We start from the raw sequence: 17,744 nt of genomic DNA, 5'->3' as shown, positions 1-17,744 counted from the left end.
GCATCTACCAGCACGGCAGTCCCGTCCACCAGCACGGCAGTCCCGTCCACCAGCACGGCAGTCCCGTCCACCAGCACGGCAGTCCCGTCCACCAGCACGGCAGTCCCGTCCACCAGCACGGCAGTCCCGTCCATCAGCACGGCAGTCTCGTCCATCAGCACGGCAGTCCCGTCCACCAGCACGGCAGTCCCGTCCACCAGCATGGCAGTCCCGTCCACCAGCATGGCAGTCCCGTCCACCAGCACGGCAGTCCCGTCCATCAGCACCGCAGTGCCTCGGCAAGAAAGGCCAAGGACCCAAGCCAGCCTTTCCTATGCCCTGCAGAACCCCTTGTGGCTTCCTCCTAATTCAGGAGAAGCCAACATTCCCCCTTTCACTGCCCAGCCAGGAGTCCAGGTGAACACGGAGAATTTTTCCCCAATAGATTTTTTTAGTTTATTTTTTACCGAGGACATGCTGTCAAGTATTGTGGCCCAGTGCAACCTTTATGCACATCAATTCATTGCGAATAATCCAACGTCCTACTATGCCCGTCCCTACGAATGGAGAGACCTAACGGTGGTGGAGTTGAAGGTTTTTTTAGGGCTCACATTTAACATGGGACTCACGAAAAAAAACACTTTGCTGTCCTATTGGTCAACCCACCCCCTCCAACACCTGCCAATATACTCCAAGGTGATGCCCAGAAACAGATACCTCATGATATTGAGGTTTCTTCATTTCAACGACAATACCCAGTGCCCTCCCCGAAATGACCCAAACTATGATAGACTTTTCAAAATTCGGCCACTTTTAAATTTTTTTTCTGCACTATTCCCCCTGCTGTTTACCCCAGACAAAAACATATGTGTGGATGAGTCCCTTCTTAAGTTTAGTGGCAGGCTTAAGATGAAGCAATATATTCCCAGTAAAAGGGCACGCTATGGGGTGAAGGTATACAAATTATGTGACCGAGTCACAGGTTACTTGTATGCCTTCAAAGTGTACGAAGGGAAGGACACCCAGCTGCAACCCCCTAATTGCCCAGACTACTTGGGATCAAGTGGGAAAATTGTTTGGGATCTCACATACCCCCTACTGGAGAAAGGCTACCACCTGTACGTAGATAACTTCTACACATCTCTGCCCCTGTTCCACAACCTGCATCGGATGAAGACGCCTGCATGTGGTACCATCAAAAAGAACCGGAAGGGCTTTCCTCAAAGTCTGGTCAATAAAAAATTGAGAAAAGGAGAAACGGCGAGTCTACGAAACAGCGAGATTTTGGCAGTGAAGTGGAGAGACAAAAGAGATGTATACATGTTGTCTTCAATCCACGATGATACCTTCATGGAAGTCCCCAGAAGAAATGGCCCCATACAGAAACCTAAATGCGTCTTTGACTATAATTTGTTTATGGGGGGAGTCGACTTGAATGACCAGATGCTGGAACCGTACCTTGCCACAAGACGGACATATCATTGGTATAAGAAAGTCGCAATTTATTTTTTTCATTTGGCCATCTACAATTCTTATGTCATTTATCGTAACTCCACCCAAAACCCCAAACGCTTCCTTGGCTACCAGGAGGACGTTTTCACTGCCCTTACATTCCCGAACGGCCCCCCAGAAAATATCCGATCTGATGTTCTAAGTCGACTCTCCGAACGCCACTTCCCAGATAAGATCCCTCCCAAACCAACAGGCCAACGACGGCAAAAAAAATGTAAGGTGTGTACCAGAGCTGGATTCAGAAGAGACACATCTTATTATTGTGCACAATGTCCTTCTGAACCAGGCCTCTGCGTAGGTGAATGTTTTCGTCGTTACCATACTTTAGTAAATTATTAGTAAAGTATGGTAAACGTAAGCCTCCGTTCCTGCAATTTACTCTCACACCCCTTATGCCACTGCCTCCTCTGTAACTGACCCTGGCTTGTTATTTGACCACGCTTCTGCCTAACGATTCTGCACATACCTCTGCCTGATCTGGAACTGACCCTGGACTGTTATTCGACCATGCTTCTGCCCAACGATTCTGTACATACCTCTGCCTGATCTGGAACTGACCTTGGACTGTTTGACCATGATATTTGCCTGCCTCTTGGACTGATCTTGTACCCTGCAACTGGACTAGTGGGATTCAACACAGGGGTCTCACATATGTGAGGGGCTCCAGAATTGTTTTTCTGGATGAAGAAAACAATTTATTTTGTTTTCTCAATCCTAGATTAGGGTCTGGAGACTCGGAGGCTTCAAAGAGATTTGGGTGGGAGAAGCCTCTACCCCTGTCCCCATTCTGTCCTGAACGAGGCCCTACTTCTGCCTGTAGGACTTACTGCCGTCACGCCTCTGCCTGTTGCACTGACCACACCACATGGACCTGCCTACTACCAGGACCAATATTTTTGGCACTGCGGACAATATCTCTGCCTGCACTGACCCTGGACTTTATATGGACAGTAACCCTGCCTGCTGCCTGGACAATTGTGTTCGCCGCTGCTGACCAAGTCCCTGCCTGCTGCCTGGACCAGTGCTATCCTCCTGTGTACAACTGCGCTACTACAACCACAGGTAATCTTTTTTGTTTACGCTTTGCTCAGCATAATGTATTTTGGGGTGTAATTCTTGGTATGTGCATGCTATGTGTCCCTGGAACACCTGACGGTGTTCCTTGCATGTTTGGCCTCTGTATGTGGCCAGGCAGTGAAAAAGTCCCACACATGTGGTATCGTAATACTCAGGAGGAGTAGCAGAATGTATTTTGGGGTGTCATTTTTGCTATCTAAATGCTATGTGTTGGAAATATCTTATAAACGGACAACTTTGTGTTAAAAAAAATGCGTTTTCATTTTTTTCCATATTTTCCAAAAACTTCTGGAAAAAAATAAACCATTCAAAAGACTCATTATGCCGCATAGATTATACGTTGGGGTGTTAGCTTTCCAAAATGGGGTCATTTTGTGGGTGTTTCCATTGTCCTTGTGCTCCAGGGCCTTCAAAAGTGCAATAGGTGGTTGAGAAATGTGATGTGTAATTTATGCTCCTAGAACACCTGATGGTGCTTCATGCATGTTGGGCCTCTGTATGTGGCCAGGCAGTGAAAAAGTCCCACGAATGTGGTATCGTAATACTCAGGAGGAGTAGCAGAATGTATTTTGGGGGTGTCATTTTTGCTATCTAAATGCTATGTGTTGGAAATATCTTATAAACGGACAACTTTGTGTAAAAAAAAAAATGTGTTTTCATTTTTTTCCACATTTTCCAAAAACTTCTGGAAAAAAATAAACCATTCAAAAGACTCATTATGCCTCATAGATTATACGTTGGGGTGTTAGCTTTCCAAAATGGGATCATTTTGTGGGTGTTTCCATTGTCCTGGTGCTCCAGGGCCTTCAAAAGTGTAATAGGTGGTTGAGAAATGTGATGTGTAATTTATGCTCCTAGAACACCTGATGGTGCTCCATGCATGTTGGGCCTCTGTATGTGGCCAGGCAGTGAAAAAGTCCCTCACATGTGGTATCGTAATACTCAGGAGGAGTAGCAGAATGTATTTTGGGGTGTCATTTGTGGTATACACATGCCATGTGAGAGAAATAAGCTATTACAATGACAATTTTGTGGGGAAAAAAAAAAAAATCTCAATTTTGCAAAGAATTGTGGGAAAAAAATACAACTTCAAATAACTCACCATGCCTCTAACTAAATACATTGAAATGTCTACTTTCCAAAAAGGGGTTATTTGGGGGGCATTTGTACTTTCCTGGCTTGTTAGGGTCTCGGGAAATGAGATAGGCCTCAGTACATCAGATGTGATAATTTTTTTATGATTTGCACCATAGCTTGTAGACTCTAAAACTTTCACACAGACCAAATAATTTCCACAAATTTTTGTTTTTTTACCAAAGATATGTAGCAGTATAAATTGTGGCCAAAATTTATGAAGAAAAATTACGAATTTGCAAAATTTTATCACAGAAATTAGAAAAAATGTGTTTTTTTTCAAAATTTTCGGTCTTTTTTCATTTATAGCGCAAAAAATAAAAAACCCAGAGGTGATCAAATACCACCAAAATAAAGCTCTATTTGTATGAAGAAAAGGACAAAAAAATCATTTGGGTACAGTGTTGCATGACTAAGTAATTGTCATTCAAAGTGTGAGAGCACTGAAAGCTGAAAATTGGTCTGGATAGGAGGGGGGTTTAAGTGCCTAGTAAGCAAGTGGTTAATTCTGTTCTGTCCTTATACCATTGTATTTCTTCTTTTTTTTTTTTTTTTTTTTTAGCAATGTCTTTCATTCTCAACAACCTGCATATCACATTTGCCATTCTGACTTTCTTGCCTTTCTTCGATGACGGTTTATGTTTTATATCATCATTGTGAACATCATTGTCTCAATAAATCATTAAATTGGTGGGTCAAAGCGTTTGCTGTTAATGTGTTAAAATTAGCAGAAGCATGCTTTTCAACTACTTCCCACCTGCCCACTGCACATAAACGGCCGGGTGGTCCTTTCCTCGTTCTGAGCAGACATTCAGGAATGTCCCTCAGAACGAGTGCTCGATCCTGTGATCATTCTAATCACAGGATCCAGCTGATCCGAGTTCGGGATATGGGCGCTGTGATTGGCCCTCCCGATCACCTGACAGCTGTGTCCAATCACAGCCATCACAATGTAAACAGAGACACATGTCTCTGTGACAGGTCTCCCCGCCGAGCTCAGTGCGCGGGGGGGGGGGGGAGTCTGCAGATCTGTGACAGCTCTCTGAGTGAGGATGATTTTACACAGAGAGCCTTTACAGATCACCCCACAAAAGTACACCAAGCACCACTGATATACCCCTGTCCCATTTCAGTGTCCCAATAAAAAATCTGCCTGTCCCCCATCACTGCCAACACCAAATAAACACTGATTTGGGTTATTTTTACCAAAGAACTGTAGGATTTAATTTTTGGTCAAAATTTATCAAGAGAAATTACTTATTTGCAAAATTTTATAACAGAAACTAAGAAAAATGCATTTTTTTGGAAAATTTTCGATCTTTTTTTTATTTGTAGCGTAAAAAATAAAAACCCTAGCGGTGATTAAATACCACCAAAAAAAGCTCTATGTGTGTGAAAAAAATTATACAAAATTCATATGTGTACAGTGTTACATGACCGCACAATTGTCATTCAAAGTGTGACAGCGCTGAAAGCTGAAAATTGGTCTGGGAAGGAAGGGGGTGAAAGTGCTCAAAATGGCAGGAGAGCCATGAGGCAAGAGAGAGATTTTCCATTCAGTGAGCATTTTTAAAATGCATTCAGACCCCAGCCATACACAATTGTAGTGTCCACTAGGGGCAGCATTCGTCCATGCATCACCGCTATTTGACCTGGGTCATTTTCAGTGACAGCTGACCTTTTCATGTTATGTAACAGAACATTTGCTTTCGCATTTCTCCAGGGGGTCTTCCTCTACCCCCTATACCTCCATTCCCATTCATGACTCCTTGTTAAGAACACCCTGCTGGGTCAGCTTGCAACTTCCAACATAGGCCACCTGGCTGTATCGACCAGGAAGTTAAACTCATGTTAAATCATGTTGCCTTCCAACAGGACACCATATGTAAGGTGGTTCTATTTTCTTGTACTCGAAATATGAATGTGATTGGCCTACTGTTATGCTATATTAGAAAGCAATTCGGACCTCAGCTGGAAAAAAGTTTTAGCAACTGGACCCCCTTGAATTTCAGTTTATTACCCCTGCTCTAGGTGGACATTTTTGCGTTGCAGGAATGTGTGCAAAATTGTGTGCATTCCAGCAATACACAAACGCACACACATACACAGCCCTTTTGTAGGTGTGCACTGGATCCTTTAAGTCCTAATAGTGCCTTTAAGTCCTAATGGCACAATGGTACCCTTTGCTCTTGCACACATTCACCTTCAGCAAAACGTATGGTAACAAAATACCATGCTTTTGGTGCAGCAGGATTTTTGAAAAAGGTTATACAGGTTTTATGCCTATTTGTACTACATCTTGCTTTTCATTTGTTTTTTTATATACTACAAAAGAAAAAATTCTGCATGCCACTAGTGTGTGTTCGGGTTTGGCTTGTAGAAAACGTGGACAACCCTAGTTCAAGGAGGACAGACCCACAGTTCTAAGCAGAGTTCTGGGAAGTAAAGGGAGATGGATTCTTCTGCTCTTAGTTAAAATGGCCACTGCCTCAAGAATGAAGAGGGAAAGACAAAAAGTCTGCTTTTAGCTAATAATTGTTTGTAGATTGCCTTTACTAAATATTTCTAAATGTGGCTTTGTTGTATTTTTTACGATAACGGCAAAGTTTAAGGGATAAAGCTGCACTAAGGAACCAGTGGCTGGGGGAAAATGCTATGCGTAACAAAAAAAAAAACAAAACAAAAAAAAAATCAACTTAAGCCACCACTTGGTGGCTAAACACCACCTCTTCTAGAGAGCTCAGCTTTATCCTAGCATGTATGGAAAAATCCTTGGTTTAGGGATCTTTCATTATTTTAGTTTGACTGCACTGCTGCTGGATTTTCATTGGTGATCTTCAGATGACCTGACTGAGTTACTAGCTGGATACCCTTGTATATCTTTGTAGTCTCCCTAGTGCAGGATTAATGTACATGTAGGTCTTTGATGGACTAGATAAAGATCCACTGTGCCAGTCCTTCGTAAAAGTTACCTGAGGTGCTAGCACAGCAAAATATGACCATTGTTTTTTGATTGCCTGTTACAGTGCTTCCCTCCAGGCAAAATTCCAGATGCCTCTGCTTGAAGCTATCTTCTACTGCCCAAGTAATGTATCTGTTGGAGCTCACTTGCTTCGTGGAATCTGGGTGCTGTGGTCCCTTTGGTGGAATTGTTATTGCAGGCAGCAGCATTCCTGACCTGGGAGAGAGGGAAGAGGGAGCTGGCGTTTAGGCTGGGGCACAGTGCCACAAAAATTTTGGCGCATCAGGCCCATTTTGTTGTGACACTTTTTTTTTTTTTTTTAATACTCTTTATTCATTTCTACATGATATACAAAATTACCAAATACAAAAATTCTTAAATACACAATATACATTACAATGCATATATAAAACAGACCAGGAAATAGTTCTCTCCAGTTTTCCCCTTTTTAACCCACCCCCCCACCACTATAGACCTACCTATTACCCTCCCCCCAATCTTGTATTTATTACTAACGCGCCTTCGTAAATACCTTAATACCGTACATGTCTCTATGTCATCTCCTTCCTGCACACACCTTACATAGGATAACCCAATTCCTCTAACCAAGGTTTCCATATTTTTTTAAACTCCTTTAAATTTCTTCTCCTTGCATATACTACCTTTTCTTTCCATACTGTTTTGGTTACTGTTCTAATCCAGTCATCCTTCGAGGGGGGTTTCTCTGCCTGCCATCTCTGCGCTATTAATTTTCTTGTCTGGAAGAGGCACCTCAGCACTGCTTTAGTTTTAATATTTCCTCTGCCTAGACTCTCCCCTACTCCCAAAATACACAATTTCGGATCCATTTTAAGTCCTAAGTCAAAGATCTTATTTATAGTATCTAATATTTCCGTCCAGTAGCGGAATAATTTTGGGCATTTCCAAATCATGTGCATCAGGTCCCCGGTGTTCTGGCACCTAGGACAGTTGGCATCCACCCTCCGCTCAAATTCAAACAATCTTTTGGGAGTATAATATGTCCTGTGTAGGAGCATTAAATATGAGAACTTCTGGGCGGGTGAAACCGAGACCTGATGCTCTCCCACCAGTATCTTTTTCCATTGTTCATCCGGTATTATACCCAGGTCCCTTTCCCATTTACTTCTACACTTAAGCTTTTCTGAACCCTCAATACTACAGCTACATATATGTGGGTAAGTTTCTGCTATGAATCCATTAGATCCTTCAGAGCTACTTATTCTTTGGACAATGGGAGAGTAACTCCACATTGGGCCTTGTTCCCCAAACTGAGCTTTTAAGGCATGTCTAATTTGTAAATAGTTATAATACGAGTGGTTCGGGATGTCGAATTCCTCCTTTAATAAGGAGAAAGTTTTTAAAGTGCTACCATTATATAATTGAGTCAGTCTGACTATTCCCTTTATTTCCCATACCTTTTATTTTCCCCATTGGTATGAACTCTTGTAAGTTCTTATTATCCCAAAGGGGGGCATACTTAGCCATTCCTCCCATTCCCTTCAGGGCCTTAATAGATTTCCAAACTTTTAGTATTGATTTAACCGTGGGGGTTCTATAGGCAAAGGAGTTTGCTTCCAGCACCTCCATTAATGTTTTGTGTGGCGCTCCTGCAATCAACATTCCCCCCATTATTGTCACCATCGGGGTCAGTACCTGACCCTAAGTGCTGTAGCTGAGCAGCTAGGAAATGGCTTTGAGGGTGTGGGACTGCCATGCCCCCTTCTCGAGTTGATAATTGTAGGGTTTGTAGGCTTATCCTAGACTGCCCCCCTTTCCATATAAGATCTCTTAGCATTGTATCAATTTTTTTAAACCATTTCCTATGAATCCATATTGGTGAATTATGCATCTTCCAGCAACTGATAATGGGAGCCCCCTCCATATATCGATCTTATTTTTAAATTTAGCTAGTAAGGGAACTAAATTATTATTTATATAATTATTTGGGTCTTTTGTTATATGAATGCCTAAATATTTTGTTATCTCTACTATTTCTATTTGGATATTATCCAAATAGGTGCTTTTCCTGATGGGATCTATTGGTAATAGCACTGATTTCTCCCAGTTTATGAAGAGACCAGATAGACTTCCAAATCTCGAAAAGATATCTATCACCTGTCTAAGTGATCGCTCCGTATCCCCCAGAAATATAAGGACATCGTCTGCATATAACGCAATCCTCTCTTTAGTCCTTCTCCGAAACCCTTCCATAATCTTATTTTGCCTTACTGCAGCGGCTACCGGTTCCATTGCCAGAGCAAAAATCAGGGGTGACAAAGGGCACCCCTGTCTTGAGCCTCTTTCAAGTTGGAAACCCATCAGAAAAAACATTATTAACTCTGACTTTGGCACTGGGGTCGTTGTATAGAATTTTAACCCATTTACTAAAAGAGGGGCCAAAGCCAAACTCCTTCAGTACACGCCAGATGTACCCCCATTCAAGGCTATCGAACGCTTTTACTACGTCTAGCATCAAAACAGCCCTTGAGCCCGCATTTTCTATTGGAGTTTTCAGGTTCAAAAAGACCCTCCTAATATTCCTACTGGTTGATCTATGGGGAATGAAACCTGTTTGGTCCGGATGTACTAATTTATGAATTATTTTTTTAAGTCTGGTAGCAAGGATCTTTGCTAGGATCTTAGCATCTGAACATAGCAAGGAGATAGGTCTGTAAGACCCGGGATCCAGGGGGTCTGTCCCTTCTTTATGTAGCATTATGATCGTAGCCTCAGTCATTGATGTGGGTAGCTTCCCCTCTTTATTTGCCCAGTCAAACACATTGAGGAGCTCCGGGAGTAATACCTTCCCATAGTTTTTATAAGTCTCAGCGGGGAGTCCATCAGGACCAGGGGATTTCTGATTTGCCATTTCCATTACTGCTGTTTTAATTTCTTCCAATGTTATCGGGGCCTCCAATACCTCACTGTTAGTCTCTGTAAGGGAGGGCATCTCAATATTCCTGAAAAAGCTGTCCATTTCGTCTCCTCCCACGATCCCCTGAGATTTATAAAATTCTTCATAATATTTCTTAAATGTATCAGAAATTTCATCTGCCTGAGAGGAGATCTCACCACGCGCAGTCCTAATAGCGGGGATCATGGAGGGGGAGGAACTAGACCTAACAATATAGGCCAGCATCTTCCCGACTTTTTCCCCTTCCCCTTATACCATTTGCTTTTGAAACAGTCTCTTATTTTCAGACTTCCTAATCATTACATCTTTGTATATTTGTTGCTTGTTCTCCCATATACTTTGTTTATCAGGGGGATGGTTCTTTCACATACTCCTTTTCTGCTGCTATTAACTCCTTCCTGATCTTATCCTCCCAGTCCAATGATGATTTTTTAATTCTTGAGACCTGTTGAATAAGTAGTCCCCTCAGATAAGCCTTCAATGCGTTCCACATCACCCCTCTTGTTGTGTTATCCGCATTAAGCACTATAAATTAGTTCAACTCAACTGCGATTTCATTCTGGTCCTCTATTATTTCAAACCACATTAGGTTCATCTTCCACACCCTGCAAGATTTATTATTCCTTGTGTTTATCGAGACCATCAGCAGTGAGTGGTCCGATACCCCCCTAGGTTGATAAACTATATCTTTAATTGTTTGGGAAGCTAATTCATTGCCCAATATAAGATCTATTCTTGAAAGTGTAGAATAAGAATCTGAGTAGCATGAAAATTGTAGTGCCACAGGGTTCTGCAATCTCCAGAGGTCCAATAGACCGGCTTCTTGAAGGAATTGGCCCATTGATTTTCTTGTAACCCCTGTCCCTGTTTTCCTGGGGGGGGAACTTATCTATTTTTTTATTTATAACAACATTAAAATCCCCAACTACAATAATTGTCACACTAGGTCCGTCTACTATAAATTCCAATAAACAGTACAAGACATCTAGTTTAAAAGGAGGGAGGATGTAAATATTTGCTAATATATATTCCTGGTTCTCTATTATACAATGTAAGAAAATATATCGGCCCTCCACGTCAATATTACACTGTCTGCAGGTAAACACCACCCCTCTACCAATTAACATAGACACACCCCTAGAGTAAGCGGTGTGCACCGTGTGAAGTTGGCACTGGAACCTCTTATTTCTTATTTGAGATTTAGTGTCTTTAGTCAAGTGTGTCTCCTGCAGACAGGCAATACTCACTTTAAAGATATCCAACACGTCAAATACAACTGCTCTTTTGGCAGGGGTACCCAACCCTCCAACATTCCATGATCCAATATTCAATACCATTGATTATTCTGAAAAAAAACTATCAAGGAGAAACAGAAAGGAGAATCGGGGCTAAACCCTAGTAACCTCAAGGAGAGAAATACAATTAACAATAGGGATCCTTGTAATATTAAACCCATAGCTCTAACTGTCACTATTTCCCTTTGTGTCATATTTTCCCATTGTTCTAAATTACTCCTTCTTATCAATGAGGTAGATTCACTAATTATCAAGTGTTTTAAATGAATTTCCCAGTGTTCCCACAGAGCATACCCATACTTTCTCACTACAAACATTAATATTATACCTATATTTTGCTGTGTCCAGTGTGTTATCATATTATCCAGTGTACAGTATATCTCCTTACAATTTAGTGTTCCATATAATCCCTTACAATGTGTTCTCCTTCTTCTATACCCCTTACCCCCACCACCCTCCCCAACCCCACCCAACTCAAAAACCCAATATTTTTCCCCCTCCTCCCTCCCACCCCATACCACTCTAGGTTACCCCTCGGGGCTTTTTTAATGACCGTCACATACCACCCTACCCTTACAGAACTCATTTCTCCCTTTTCCCCAACTCCCCCAGCTCCCCCCCCTCCTTCCCTGTGACCAAGTAGAAACTCATTTTGACCATCCCCATTCTAATCCTAAGTCCATTTAACTGTGTCAAATCCCCACCCCGCTCCACATAGAAAATATTGTTATTATTTTAGATTTGTGCCCCACCTGTGTGTATCAAGTTCAAACCAAATTCCCAGTTATTTCATTGATAATTGATCTCTCTTATCTTCTAACCATGCTAACGCACCGGCAGGAGAATCAAAAATCTGACTTCCTCCGAATGCGTTTATCCGAAGCCTTAAATTTTTGAAGGCTGCGTTTAACTTTTAGAAACTCAGCTCTACGCTTCTGTAGGTCAAGAGAGAAATCGGGATATATTGATATCTTAGCACCATTATATGAGACATTCCCCAACTCTCTGGCCTTTCGAAGGGGTCTTACTTTATCTTTTTTTTAATTTAAAAATTTCACTAGCAACGGTCTTGGGGGACTTCCTTGAGGGGGGCCTAAATGGGACTCTATGTGCTCTTTCAATTGAAAACTGTTGAGAAAACGTCTCTCTTCCAAAGGTTTCAATCAGCCAACCTTCTAAAAGTACTATCGGGTCTGAGCCTTCGCTCCTTTCAGGTAGTCCCACCACCCTCACATTGTCCCTACGAAGTCTGTTTTCCATTTCATCAAATTTCCCCGTGAGCTTATTTATTTTTTCTTTCCAAACTTTAGCCTCCTGTTTCATAAGGTGCAAGTCATCTTCTATCAAACGTATTCTCTTTTCCACTTCCGTTACTCTTTCTGCTGTTTTCTTGAGCTCATGCCGTACAAGGGTTAACTTCTCTTTGATATCCTTCAGTTGGTCACATAGTTCACCCAGAGAATGTTTGCATGTGTTAATCGCCAAGAGGATATCTTTCAGGGATGGTTCTCCTTCTGCTGAAAGTGTCAGAGTGGCAGAGGCTTCTATTTCTTTTGCGGTCACTCCTGACCCTTTACTAGTAGAATTCTTTATACCAGTGGTGCCTGTGGGCATGCTCGGGTGACCCTGGCTCTTTCTGTCCGTTGTTGATTTAGTTTGAGCTTGCTGCCCCCCTTTACTTGGAGTATGTGGTCAGTGCCCCTTTTTCCTTATCCTTCTCTTTATCTTTAGCAGAGAGTAAAGATTGAATTCCCACATTCTCCTGGCTAGCATGTTCATCCCCTTTCCTCCTTGCTGACATGGTGTCTTTCCTACTGTACGAGTTATTTATCTTGGAGGAGGTGAGCAGGTTCGCTGACGGTCAAAAGCAAGACGGATGAAATAACCTCAAGGTTTAGAGATTTTTTCTTATTTACCATCACTGATTGTTATCGTCTGTTATTATTGTTATTGTTATTATAGCAAAGAGAAAAGCAGAGCTGTTTAAGAAAAGGCACGGGGAGAATGTCTACATTAAAACCACTTTCCTTGAACCAATAGGTTATCACCACTTTCCTTGGGCCAAAAGATATTAAATATTAGGTTTCTCATTCAGTGTAACCACCATTATCACCTTTATCACTGTTATTTATGTCAAATAAGTAATAGCAGGGATTGCACTCACACTGAACTGGGACCTCTTCTCAAGCTCACTCATAAGTTCACAGTCCTCCCGAAGTTCAGACCCTTGGTAAGGCTCCCATCGGTCTCCACTTATAAAGTAGAAAGAGGGAAGAAAAGTGGAAAACAATACCTCCGTTCCACTGGTCTAGATACGTTTATGCTCATCCCCTTTGTCGGCGCTCAAGTGTCCAGAGCATGCCCCTAGTTCCACTGCAAGGCGGCTCCGGTAGCTCCCGTTCTCCTGCGCGGCTTCCAAAGCATGCAGAGCGCACTCACAGAAGCCTCCACTGCTGACACCCGGCATCAGATCCCGCAGCGGCCGTCCCTCCTCTCGTTCCTGATCTCGCGGGATTATGCTGTGCTTGTCAGGTTCCGAATGCTCCCAGCGGCTCAGAACGGACACACCGCACTAGCTCCGACAGGTGCTCACAGAGGGAGCAGGAGAGGTAGGCGGCACAAAAAAAAAAGAAAGCATCGGATACTACGGCATATTACACCTGGAACATCACATTCATGGAGCGGGGTGCACACATGCTCTCACTCCTCACTGACTCTCACCTCCATCCGCTTCCGGTCACGCCCTCCCTTTTTTATTGTTGTGACAATTTGCTTTATACATGACACATTGCAGCTGCAATTTTGCTGTATCCTGCCTATTCATTTACATTGCCTGTAGTTGTGGCCAAAATTTTTGCATAAGTGCATTCTGCCATGCTGACTGGTGACTGTTTTGTGCTGCTGCAGGAAGTGGGCAAAGCTAGTGTATATGCGGCTAGAGACTTTTCCCAAGTTGCACGTTAACTTTTGATTTTGCCTGAATCCGCTTGCACTTTATCGCTCCTTATTACCAGCAACATCATGCATCACAGCCCTGGGCGGCACAGTGGTGTAGTGGATAGCACTTTTGCCTAGCAGTAAGAAGGGTCGCTGGTTCGAATCCCAACCACGACACTTCCTGCCTGGAGTTTGTATGTTCTCCCTGTGCCTGCGTGGGTTTCCTCCGGGTACTCCGGTTTCCTCCCACACTCCAAAGACATGCTGGTAGGTTAATTGGATCCTGTCTAAATTGTCCCTAGTAAGTATGAATGAGTTAGGGACCTGAGATTGTAAGCTCCTTGAGAGTAGGGACTGATGTGAATGTACAATATATATGTAAAGCGCTGCGTAAATTGATGGCGCTATATAAGTACCTGAAATAAATAAATAAATAAATAAATCATGAATTGCTGTAGTAATCTGGACCACAGTCTAACCCCCCTTGAGTACTGTAGGGTAGGCAGATGAATTGCACTTGTGAAAATTCTTACCCCTGCAAGTTGGCCAGGTTACCATTCAGTGCCTCATTTTACAACATTTGTGTAAGCTCCGCATTAACAACATGTCTGACACCAGCCTAAACAGACATCCCACAGAAATTGTCCTCAGCTAACTTGTGTATTTTGACTATTCCGATGTGATCTTCCTGAAAGCCCAAGATCCTGGTCTGGAGGGGGAGGGTCAGATAAAGGTTTACTCTACTCCTTGTGCAAGCATGAGGATGCATGGACTGCCTTTCCCCAAGAGACAGAAGTTGTTTCTGCCCTTATTATTGTGGTCTGTGAGAATCTTAATGCAATATTAATCCCAAAAGTAAACCTTTTTTATATTTTTCTTTTCACCTGGTGGTCCTGCAAGTAAATCTGTTTTTCAACTGATCAAGCTGTCCTGCAGGTGTAGCAGTTAGAGAATTGAAACAAACCATTTACCACTAACAGAGGTTCTTACAATGGTCAACTTTTACTCATGTAAAAGCTATATAAAGTGTGAGCTGGAGTTTATCTTCAATTGGTTAGTGTATCTCCTCCAGACTGACAGTACTTATGTCCATAGTTGTCTCTATTGCTCCTTGATGCAGAGTGTAGATACCCTAATACAGGAATTGTGTTACTGGCCAAATCAGGTAAAAACAGAAAGGGGAAAAAACATAGAAAGCTAATGCAGTTACCACATCTAATAATTGGTAAGCTGCAATATATTACATTTTATGGTTTTCGGGTTAACCCTGCATTAACTCCTTCCCACATAGCCCCAGCATTTCTTTAACAAGATCTTTATGCCCAGGGGGTGTGAACGATTGGCTGCTCATGTAGCCACTGAGATCTGCTGTCATAGTGGTCACATGGTTAGCCTGGGTGCTGTCTAGGCTATTGTGCAGGGAGTGCATTTTTGGCACACCTTTTTTGCTACATGCGTGTTACGTGGGCAGCAAGATGTTACAGTGAAACCTAAGTGTAGAAAAAAAAATTGCAGCTGACTCTTTCACAATATTCTTTAGGCTGGGTTTACACTGGTGCGACACGACAACCGTCCTACTTTGGATCCGACTTTGCCCTGCGACATGAAGCCGGCATGCGTCCGATTTTCAATGAACAGGGATCCGACTTGGATCCCCGCCAATGCCCGGCACTGTGTTTGGTATGAATCTTGAGGGGGAACTCCGTGCCAAATTTTAAATAAAAAACCGGCATGGGTTCCCCCTCCAGGAGCAAACCAAGCCCTTGGGTCTGGTATGGACCTTAAGGGGAACCTCCCACGCCGAAAAAATGGCCTGGGGTCCCCCCCCCATTCCATACCAGACCCTTATCTGAGCACGCTGCCCGGCCGGTCAGGAATGGGGGTGGGGACCAGCGAGCATCCCCCCCTCCTGAGCCGTACCAGGCCGCATGCCCTCAACATGGGGAGGTGGGTGCTTTGGGGCAGGGGGGGGGCCTGCGGCCCCCATCCACCCCAAAGCACCTTGTCCCCATGTTGATGAGGACAAGGGCCTCTTCCCGACAACCCTGGCCGTTGATTGTCGGGGTCTGCGGGCGGGGGGCTTATCGGAATCCGGGAGCCCCCTTTAATAAGGGGGCCCCCAGATCCCGGTCCCCCACCCTTTGTGAATGAGTATGGGGTACATCGCACCCCTACCCATTCACCTAGGGAAACAAGTGTCAATGAAAAAACATAGTACACAGGTTTTTAAAGTAATTTATTGGGCAGCTCCGGGGTCTTCTTCCGACTTCGGTGGTCTTCTTCTGACTTCGGGGGTCTCTCCGGCGTCTCCTCCCGGTGTCCTGATCTTCTGCCGGCTCCTCCGATATCTGCTGCAGCTCTTTTGCTAGCGGTGGCCCAGACTTCTGCCTTCTTGTCTTTTTCCCTCTTCTTCTGATGTTGACATGACGCTCTCTCCGGCTGGAATGCTTTCTGAGCTCTCCGATGTGACTTATATAGGTGGTGACCCCGCCCCCTTATGCCGTCACAGTCCCTGGGCATGCTGGAACTGTGACGGTTTAGGGGGCGTGGTCACCGGGTGATGTTGACCACGCCCTCTTATGACGGCACAGTCCCAGCATGCCCCGGGACAGTGACCTCATAAGGGGGCAGGGTCACCGCCTATATAAGTCCATTGCGGAGCACTCAGAGAGCATTCCAGCCAGAGAGAGCGTCGTGTCAACATCGGAAGAAGAGGGAAGAAGACAAGACAAGAAGGCAGAAGTCCGGGCCACCGCTAGCAAAAGAGCTCCAGAAGATAGCGGAGGAGCTGGCAGATGATCAGGACACCGGGAGGAGACGCCAGAGAGACCCCCGAAGTCGGAAGAAGACCCCGGAGCTGCCTAATAAATTACTTTAAAAACCTGTGTACTGTGTTTTTTCATTGACTCTTTTTCCCTAGGTGAATGGGTAAGGGTACGATGTACCCCATACTCATTCACAAAGGGTGGGGGGCCGGGATCTGGGGGCCCCCTTATTAAAGGGGGCTCCCACATTCCGATAAGCCCCCCGCGCACAGACCCCGACAACCAACGGCCAGGGTTGTCGGGAAGAGTCCCTTGTCCTCATCAACATGGGGACAAGGTACTTTGGGGTGGGGGGATCAAAGTCGGCGATCCGACTTTGATCCGACTTCAATGATAGTCAATGGGCTGAAGTAGGATCAAAGTCGGACCAAAGTAGTACAGGGAGCATTTCTAAAGTCGGAACGACTTGTCGGACCAGTTAGGACGGCTCCCATAGGGAAACATTGAATTTTACACGTCATGCGACATTAGCTCCCAATGTCGGAGCGTTTGTTGGACCAGTGTGAACCCAGCCTAAAAATGGATATTGCATTGCTTAGTGTACACTCTCAGCACACCTTTGTCCCTGAATAAAGAAAGCCCTCTTCCCAATCAAGAAGACAGAATACCCTGTGAAGATGTTGGAGAGGGAGTGATGGGAAGTACTTTTGTACATGTGTTCTTTATTAATTTCACTCATGCTTCTGAGTGCACCTTACTAAAAAAAATATTTACAACCCCAGTCTAGTGACCTTCACTGTGCAGCTGCACAGCCTATCTTCTGCATATAAAAACTGAAAAGGTTTTATCTCGCACGGTATTTGCACAACGATTTTTCCAACGTTTTATTTTGGAAAAAAAAAAGTTTCATGATTTAAAAAATAACAAAACAGTAAAGTTAGCCCAAATTTTATATATTATGTGAAAGATGATGTTACGCCAAGTAAATACCCAACATGTCACGCTTTAAAATTGCACACACTCATGAAATGACACCAAACTTCAGTACTTAAAAATCTCCATAGGCGACGCTTTAAATTTTTTTACAGGTTACATGTTTAGAGTTAAGCAGGAGGTCTAGTGCTAGAGTTGTTGCTCGTGCTCAGGCG

The 17,744-nt window shown here is 43.7% G+C and overlaps 1 protein-coding gene across 1 annotated transcript in view; it reads left to right on the top strand.

Moving 5' to 3' along the window:
- Positions 1-17,744, top strand: part of TRIO (trio Rho guanine nucleotide exchange factor) — a gene marked incomplete in the record, with an annotated part of 1,361,655 nt that overhangs the window by 911,079 nt on the left and 432,832 nt on the right.

The sequence above is a fragment of the Aquarana catesbeiana genome, linkage group LG05 (genome assembly GCF_042186555.1).
Source record: "Aquarana catesbeiana isolate 2022-GZ linkage group LG05, ASM4218655v1, whole genome shotgun sequence".
Taxonomy (NCBI): Eukaryota; Metazoa; Chordata; class Amphibia; order Anura; family Ranidae; genus Aquarana; species Aquarana catesbeiana.
The sequence above is the reverse complement of the archived record's forward strand: the minus strand, read 5'-3'. Positions and strand labels throughout refer to the sequence as shown.